Below are 10,137 nucleotides of genomic sequence, written 5' to 3'. Positions count from 1 at the left end.
CCGAAATTCGATAGGGACAACAACCTTATCCTGGATGGCATCAACCCCAATGACGGGAACATCAGGGCCCTGCAAGTCAAAGCTAGCGACCACGTTGGTACGAATGAGGAGAAGGCGATTGTTGCCGCGTATGCTAACACCTTTTGCATACCACTAGGCAAGATGTTTGAACTGACTAGAGATTTGCCGTTGTATCCGGTGGGTTTATATGACAGGCTGCAATTTACCCTGCATTTTGCGTCCCACAGCGATGTGATAAAAGATGCAGGGACCGCAGCCTCAAGGTCTACGGCAGCCAAAGCGGCCGATGCCGCGTACAAAATTACCAATATTAAGCTTGAATTTGACAAGATCACTTATGAAGGCCTGGCAAGCGCTATGATGTCAAGGTATAGCCGTCTCGCTTCACCCTATGAAAGAATACTCCGTAGCAAGGTGGTGACCATGAAGAAAAGCGACACCTCATACAACCTTCAAATCGACACTCCCGCAAAGAGCCTCAAAGGTGTGTTTCTATTGTTCATAGATCCCGGAAAAGTGAAGCCCTATGCTGGTGTCAATGAAGTTTTCTACAACCCCAAGATTGAGAAGATCAGCGTCACTGTCGAGGGGGAGCCTAATGAGTTATACTCACATGCGATGCTTCCCAAGGACCACCTCGAACAGATCGTGAACATTTTCGGTGCCAACGATAGCAACGTCACGATTGGCCAGTTTTTCAATTAAAAGTACGCGCTTTTCATCGATTTCAGGGCCTCTCCCGACGATATCCTACATGGCTCCGGAAGACTCCTGCAAAGGCTTTCAGATGGTATCACCCTCCATATGAGCAAAAAAGCCGATTTCATATGCTATGTATACCTCCTGCAGGACGCCCAAATGAACATCCTGAGTGGCAGGCTCGATGGTGTGGAGTATTGAAGTAAACAATGGCCACTATCGCTGTTATAGTTGCCGGGGCGGCCATAACGCCCTTGCATTCTCCGGAACAAATTTTCTATTCAGTAAGCTCTCAGAGCATGGCGAAGCGGAACGAAGACGTCATGACCAGGCTTAATGCGGCTCAGGCGGAGTGGATACGAACCAGGCAAGCCAAGCTTGACTGGTTCGCCAGGCAAAGGGATATGCAGCTCAAGGCTGGCAAAAGTCCCAAAGAGCTGGATGACGACATGTATCAGTATTACATTGCTTAGGACAAGAAGGCCCCACAATTGAAGGATTTTTACACCCCTTCGAAGCAGCAACAAGATGGTGAGTTAACGTTCGTCCTTAGCTCCTTATCCCCTACTAGGCTTCCTTGCCTACAAGTATCTGTAAAACGTTTTTTACATGTATAATAAACATGTCAAAAGCATTATATACTGTTACGGAAGAAAAGGCGGAAAAGCTAAGCCAAATTTACTATATGCCAGAACATGTGTGGACCGGCCGCAAGGCTATTAAATTACTCGCAAAGGAAAGCGGTCTCTCGAAAAAGCTAGTAACTCATTGGCTATCCAGGCAACTCTTGTGGCTGAGACACATCAAGGGCCCAAAGCGTATAGACTACCCGCATTTTACCATTACAACAGCAAATGAGATGCATCAGTTTGATCTACTCTACATGCCACATGATAAGCTATGTGGTAACACCTACAAGTACATCCTGACGGGCATAGACGTGGCCTCGAGATACAAGGTAGCAAGGCCCCTGCGAACCAAAAAGGCCAGCGAGGTCGCGGACATGATCAAAGATATATATAAAGCAGGACCTTTGCACTACTCCAAAACCTTTTAATGTGATAACGGTTCCGAATTCAAATCAGATGTACTGATGCTTTCTGAAGTAGGAAAATGTATAGGTTGGACCATGTTATAGCGGGTAGCCGTGTTTTATACTACTTAAAGATGGTCCTGAAAGGAGCTTCGTGTCGGAAGAGCTGATGCTTATTCCAGAGGATGTTCAGGTACCTGCAGAATATGTTAAAGAATGGTAGACCCCTCAATTAGTAAACCTGATCAGGGGCATCTCGGAGATGCCCCCTTGGACCCAGAACAATGAAGGTATTATTCCAATTTTAGTCTTCATTTGTGGTTGGTTTGAAACCGGTATATGATGCGAGGATAATTATACTACCCACAAGAGTAGTATAATTAGCGCCTGTCCACCCTTGGCGACCACCTATTCCGCGAGTTCCAAGAGACGTTCATGTGTATAGTGTTCACCAAGCCTAAAATGCCTAACCCTCTCCGGGTTTACCTCGATACATCCACGCTCTCGAAGCCAATTGTAATGACGATAGCATTTGGTGTCTCTGCCAGTACCACAATCTCACCCTTGGGATAGTCAACAAGCTTATTCCGTATTTTTTGAGCTACATACCCCTGTTGACCACAAATGGCAAGGTATTGGAAGAGGTCGTCGTTGTTCTTTTGGATAATGACCATACTGTTATCCTTTCCAGGATCTTCGAGGTGGGGTACGGCACGTTGCTGTAGCTCCTCAATTCCATCTTCCATTATCTCTATCCTCAATTTCATCATTGAGAAAGACCAGGGCATTTTCCTTATCCTCTAGGGCTTGACGCTGCTCCTTGAGTTCATCCTGTAATTTCTCAACACCTTTGTGAGCTAACCATTTGATTAGTTTCACTGCTTTGGGTTTTCCAACGCGTCCTCAAGTGTGACAAATACATCATGCCGTTTTTTCACTCCTCCCAACATACCTAAACAACTGTAGTCGCCGCTACAGTTCCCGGTATACCCTCTATTTCTTCCATTGATATTGTCATATGGCGATCAAGACCATACTGCCTAGCATTCGGAATGCACAGGAATCTCTCGATATCAGCACGTTTAAACAGGGGCTGATTTTGTTTATCGAACAAGGTCTCAATGGCTCATGCGGGTATTGCGTTGAATAAGGTAAGTTGTGAAGACATTTTCTATATACCAATGCCTGCCCAGAGGATTTCAATGTGGTCATTCGAGAATCTTCCAAGTCCCGGGGTGTTCCAATCTCACATACAGGCATGCATGCTTTGACTTTACTTTGATATCCGACCAGTCGGGAATGAAGTTCGTCTCTTCGTCGATTAGCCTCATGTCGCTGCGTTCATTCGGGTACCACAAAAACAGGGCCTTCTTCTGCCTCCTAAGATTCTTGGGCAAAGCCGTATACGACTGCGTTAATAGCCACAAGCTGTGTTTGTGATGCCTACCCGAAATAGCAAGCTCAAGTAGTGATTATCGACGCTTCTCAAGGTTTCATCGGCTATGACGTCGTTGACTATGAAGAGACTCTCTTCGCTTGCCAATAACGACGACAATTTCTGAATTCATTTAAACAGTTGGTCCTTGGGGTCTATTAGGAACACGTAGGGGTCTTTCCAGAGCGATGCCCTCTCAAGGTATGTCTTATTCCATTTCAGGGTAGGGCACAGTATGACAATATTGTGGGAGTGTCTCCTTACTCATTTTCCAGTAGGTTCAATACACGCTGTGTTTTGCCACATGATGTCAGGCCTGTGAAAATTGCTGTATGCGCCTTTTTAATAACGTCCATTTACTAATAGTTGCTCCACTTCCTGTCGTGAATCTTGGGGTATAACGCAGCACATGAAGAACAGATCAATACACCGCCGTGATTGTTAACCAGGGAACCCCGACAGGAAAGGCAGATCTTGGTAATTTGGGTCTTATATTCCATGGGTAGCGGAGTATACATTAACTTTCCTTGCAGACACTGCAACACCCTGCGGTACCTCTCGACGAGTAGTGCCTTTTCTGGGATCTCTCCGATGAGTTCGGCGTACTGGGGTATGATGTTGTATGGGAGCAGGATATAGAGAAGTAGGTAATCTTTATCCTGCTTAAGCCCTCTAATTTCCTTATCAATATTGACAGGGTCTATTTCATATTCAACGTCCTTGATGTCCTTACTACGCCGCCTCGCCTTCGCTTTAGCCAGGCAATCTATACAGCTCTTGGTTCGACTATTACCCCTGATTTTAAACTTGTCGGGGGCTAAAACGTGCTTGCACCCTCTACAACGTTTGATCTCCATTTATTATCCCGAGATACGTCTTGTGCAATGCCTTAGCAATCTCGGCAAGTGTTGGAGACCTCCCTGTCTTCTGGTACCTGAATGTTGTTTTATAATGAATATCCAGCTCGAAGTTCTCCCAGCTATAACCCTCGGAAAACTGAGCTTGAATAGGAACCTGCAGCATAATTATTAGCTCATGCAGGGGTTGTATGGATGTGCGGCGCTTGAAATCCTTTGACAGCCTCTTTTTATCAAAGCAGGGAATGCATGTACTCGTTGGCTGACCGTCTCGTTTGATTTTGAACTGGTTTAAGGCAAGAGATTTTGAACACTTGGAACATTTTCTAGCCTCCTCCATATTTTTATTTGCTCTTTGGGACAAATAGAAATAATATCAGGCGCTCACTTTGGGGGCATCAGTGACTTTTTTTACCATCCCTGTTTTATCGCGTATTCGTCGAATAGAATCGCTGTTGTCATATACCCGGTAAGCTTCAGACCGTCCTCCAAGTCCATCTTAGCCCCAGGTCTAGAAACTCACAAAGCCTTCTTTGCTCCCATGGCTATAAGAATTGTGTACGAGACTAGCCCGACCGATTCCCAGGGGAAATCAATAACCATCGCTTCCTTCGGGCCCATATTGTTATCATCCATATGCTTGCTTGTCATTTATTTAGTGTCATTTATTGGAAAAATTCATTGCATCTTAAAAATATCGATATTTGGCCGGGTTTTGCCCTGCTGAGACTTTGGATGGCCCGCAGGCTTGTCCTCACCCCTACCAAATCTGTACCAGACGCCTAATCCTATGGCAGGCACGGCTAAAGTCCCTATTCCATAAAGGTATACGTCCATTGACTGTACGGAACTGGCCCCGGAAGAGGTTTTGGCTGTGGGCTTTACAGTAGCCTCTTGTTGCTTCATTTCTTCCTTCCTCTTCTTCATCAGTGCTGCCAACATGTGTCCTTGGGCCACACGTCCCGGATGCTTTGGTGGCTTCGTAATGACACTCTCTTCTTGTTTCTCCTCTTCACTCATTTTATTATAGCAGTCACCGCCTCCTCCTGTTTCTTCTTGCTCATATGCCGAGCCGTATGGCCCGCTACAAGTAGTGGGGCTAAACACCTCCCAATGGTGCAGTACACCAGAATACCGAGATCTGTCATAGAATCTCGGATTATAGGGTCTTCTTCAATATCTCTGCGCAATTCGTCAACACTGTCAATATCCACAATATTCCCAATCAAATTTGCGTACAGGTTATAACATGGGTAGTCAACGCCTTGGCCGTCTTCTCTCCCTTTTCGTTGAATGTACTCATCGTGCACCTTGTCGATAGCCTCATCTGGAGCCTTGTCAACAAACCCTTCTGTGCACTTCTTCGGCAAAAGGTGCCCTTTACTTTTGCTTAGGGCCTCATTCAAGGCTTGACGTTTATTGGGTGGGGGTTCCACATGTTCATATTCTGCAGAGGCATTGTCAAAGACTCGTGCAATATCAGACATCTTTATTAGTAGTCGTTTATAACGAAAAAGAATAAAAGCGATCATGACATAGGGCAAAAGTATAGCAATATATAAGCACACCTCCATTTTATACCCCTGTAGACGCTAAGCGGTAATGGCCCTTGGCAAGTGATGTAATTTGATCCGGTTGTACGAGCCGTTTGTCGTCTGCCCTGTTTAATGCTAACTTCGATACCTCCTGGGTGTATACCGCATGGTTCTTATTTTGAATCAGCACTTGGCTCTTGTAGAAGTCAACGCCCTCTTCCAGACATCGCCAGTAGTCGTCGAAATTGATGGATTTTTTAGTAACACATCTTTTCACGCCCTTCGCTTTCCTGTCACCGCCCTCTTTTGTAAGGCTCTTGTAGGCATATAGCTTGGCCCTTAGGGTGATGAATTCGGTCATGATTTTCCCGTTTAACTCATCCTTCATGAGACCCACGACCTTCTTGTTCTTCCCTACAGGGAGAGGCCAGTTATCGTCAGGATTATACGCGCTTGTGTCAAAGCGTGTTTCAACATCCTGCGCGATATCCCTGTACAAATCCTCTGTTCGTATGTGGTATACAAAGCTGTCCGTATCCATGTAGCATAATTTAGAACCATACTTGGGTTGCATATAGTCATAGTGGAATTCGTACATGACTAGCTCCGACATGTCCAGGATGGCCTGGCCTATACACACCGGCTTATTCATCTTGACCTCACTTTTACCCATCTCTACACCTACTGGGTGTAGAGATGGGTAAAATACAGCTCTTTAATCATTTCGTTGTTTACAAAAATATGGTCGTGTGCAGTAGCTTTATCTTCTACGGCTCTATTCACTTTATTAATTTTCTCAAAATATACTCGCTTGCACCTGATGATACTTGATATAAAAACTTTTTCCACGCCATGCTCTTTACATTTATCTGCTATGTTTACGATGTTATTAGCAATTTGTTCTTCAGTATTGTCGTTTTTGTCCATATTAAGAAGATCGTTAATTCCTACGTGCAACACAACGATATCGGGGCGCTCGTCGATTAGGGTGGGTAGGGCATAATGGCCAAGATTCTTCACATTTGTACCTGGAAAACTTTTTATTCTTGCATCACCATTTTTCAAGTGTCTATTAAATTCTCTTGTCTTAATTCCCTTAGGAATACTATCGCAGATGATTCTGATTTTTTTTTTCTTCTTCGTAGCTGGCTCTCTCATACCTTGTTGATCATTGTTAGTATTATAAAAGTATTTTTCCCTTTCCGGATAGTGACTTACAACTGGATTTGGCCTTCTGGGAGGAAACGTTATATTACGTGCATTTGTTGACCCATTAGTTTGTGACAAAAACCTTCCACTTGATTGATTGTCAGAGTCTGTATTAACGTTTGTATTGTTAGGGTTTTCAAAGTTTAAAACCTCATGAGGAAGATTATCAAATCTATTTCTCGAAGTATAATCATAATAATTACTACCTGACTTTGTTGATGGTGGTCCTCTGGGGACTTTATGCCAATTATCGATTTTTTCTGTTCTTGTTGACCGTGCTTGTATTACGTTGTTGTTGCTTTCACAAAGTTGAATAATAAGATTCCTATATTCTTTTAATTCGTCCTTTTAAAAAATATTTTCTTGTCTAAGCTTTTCCACTAAATCATCAGAAAAACGCTTTCGAGTTTGATCGATTTTATACGTAAAATATTCTTTTAGGTCACTGATTTGTGTGACCAGACCTTGAAAAACTTCAAACTCACGACAAATGGAGATTTCTTTTGACAAGAAAGATTCTTCTTTTGCCGACGACATATTTAAACTCTTCAGAAATCACAAATTCTTCGTTATTTTCGTCACTGCATTTCTGTAAATCAACATTTACGTTATCTGTTTTACAAAATCTATAACTTTGTTTACCATTACTCTCTGTAACGTAAATGAAATCTTTATCACACAAAGTTTCCAATGTAGACTTTATTACATCAGGTTCTAAGTCTTTTGTATTATTCATTATGGCATCTGTGTCCGCTCTTTTTCTTTTTTTGTGAATTTCTCTGATTGAATCAATAACTTTCCTTTCAAAATCTAAAACATGAACTTGAGAACTGTACGATTGACCGCCTTCGATCGCCATCATGAGCAACTCAAGAGTGGCGCTAAGGAAAACGACTTGGGACGTTGCAGCGCATTGAGACTGGAACGACAGATCGTGCGTTGGTAGGAACGGCAATTTGTTATGTTTGTCGTGTAGCCTCTCCGGGCAGTCGATATCTTCCTCTAGGATGTAACAATGCCTATTGTCCATAACGAGCTTCTCAATTTGCCTTTCGGTAAATGCCTCGACGTTCGACACCCATTTAAAGCCGTCCGTTGGGAGGTCTTGCCGCATTGCCCACTCGTATATATTGTTGGCGTCGAGGTACTGAAGGTAGGATCGTACTGGTCTCCCATGTTCTTGTTATTAGCCCTGGCATAGCGATGTACGGCCTGGGTTATACCTCCGCGTATACCCTTCTCGAACATCAGGGGCATATCGGGGTCTGTGAGAAGCTCTAGCTTAATTCCTGTGTACTTGAGTGCCGCCTTCCAGGCCAAACCGGGCGCATTGTAGAAGTGTGCAGGATCAAGCTTGCAGTTTGTCAAGCATACGTCTTGGAACGTTTCAAACACGTCGGTTGATAGCAGTGCGTCCGTGCCGAGGTACACATCCTGGTAGTCTACCATGGTGACGCTATCGCCATCTGGGGTAATTAAATTCCATACTTTTTTGCGTATTGATAATCTTCATCACCGATAACCTTCATGTTTAGCTTGCTGTAAAACGCCTCCTTGGGGGCAACTCCACTTCCTCAAATCGCTGCCATCCATCCATGTACTTATACGGATAGACGCCCTTTCTGCGAATGAGTTGAAACGTGTCATCCTTATTGAAAAACCAACGTGGTACCTTGCAAGTGGTACCTTCATTTTCACGTTGAAACTGATATATTTTTCAGCATTTTCAGCGATGCAGCCAATGTCCTGAGTGTCGTACTTCTCACCCAGTTCCCGTATGAAGAGATGGGCGTCGTATCCGCTTAGGTTGTGGAATATCACAGGTATGTGACTTGGTATCTTGTATTTGAGGTTACAGCTGTTATGGACAGCGCCCCTATATAACCCTGTATAGTGGCAATGGTCCCGAACTTTGCGGTTATTCTCACAGTCATCGAAGGGTTTTAGGCAGATGTGGCATTCCGTATTATTATTATTTATTATTATTATTAATTTGTTTATAGTTGACAAGTTTACAAGAAAATGTAGCTCTGAGGCTAAAAAAACATTAAAAACAATAAATAACTAAATATAAAAAATCTATAAAGAATACTGTATATACAAAAAACAAAACATGTTTAACTGAGTTCCCGCTCCACAACTGACAAAGAAAGACAACGGGAAAACTAAAGAAAACCTAATTCAGGTATAAAAGTTTTGCATATTCTGCAAGGACAATGGTTTGGATTCCAGTTTCTTATTTTGCTTCTAAACTCAATTAAAGTACCAGCGTTCCGATACTCATTAGGCAAAGAGTTCCAAAGCTTTAACCCAACATTAGACAGTGTTTCGATCCCATATCTCACTGAAAATATTTTGTTACTCTTGAGTTTGTCCTTCCTCAAATTATACACTGGTTCAGGAAAGATAAAAAGTTCATTCAACATTTCTGGACCTGTTTTTGTTTTAGCTTTATACAGCTCAGTAACAAGGATGCGTAAGTTCGTTTGGTGAATTGTAACGCTCCCATTTTTTGATAAAAGCTCTTCAAATGAGGATTGATAGTCTTGATAGATAATTCTTAGTGCTCTTTCATGTATATGGTTTATCCTATTGTTTAATTTACGACTGTGAAACATCCATACTAATGGACAGTACGAAAAATGACTAGTGACAAAAGCATTAATAATCAGCTTTCGCTGATCTAATGTCATTAAGGAAGATAACCTTGCAAGCGCACTAAATTTCTGGCCTGCCGTGGCCTCGTTGTACTCCCTTTCCAGTACCTCTGTTAGAGGCAGCATGTCCTGCTGTGGGTATGTATTGTATAGTCTTTTCACTTCATCCTCTAGGTGGTTAACGAAGTGGGTGACGCAGTCCTCACCCCTGTATACTGTTAGGGGCAAAGGCAAAGGTATTATATGTGCACCATCCAGATGGTACATGCTTGCTCAGCCTTTTTGTCTTGGTATCCCTGGCATCTTCTTCTGGTATCAATAGACTCTCGAAGTCTGCATAGATGGCAAAGGGTACCCTGAATTGATGTTGTCCATCCCTGTAGTATAGCCATTTTTTGGCCTCTGTTGGCATCGTAATTTTAACAGCCTCATGGTCCTTGCAATACCTATAATGCCTATCTATCGATTCAACTGTAGGAAAGTCCTGTAGGCAGTTTAGACAGAAATACATTGCATTCCTATTCTCCGAAGTCTCTTTTTATCATTGGTGATAAGCAATAGGGTCAACACCTTGGTACGTCCGTTGTGCACCGATCGACGTAGGATGTTGATCCTCTTTCCCGTTATATACAAGACGTTTACCGCAATGTCAGGGTTATTCGCCTCACATTTGTATATGCTTTTGATACTT

Source organism: Hydractinia symbiolongicarpus, chromosome 4 (assembly GCF_029227915.1).
Source record: "Hydractinia symbiolongicarpus strain clone_291-10 chromosome 4, HSymV2.1, whole genome shotgun sequence".
NCBI classification, from domain to species: Eukaryota; Metazoa; Cnidaria; class Hydrozoa; order Anthoathecata; family Hydractiniidae; genus Hydractinia; species Hydractinia symbiolongicarpus.
The sequence above is the reverse complement of the archived record's forward strand: the minus strand, read 5'-3'. Positions refer to the sequence as shown.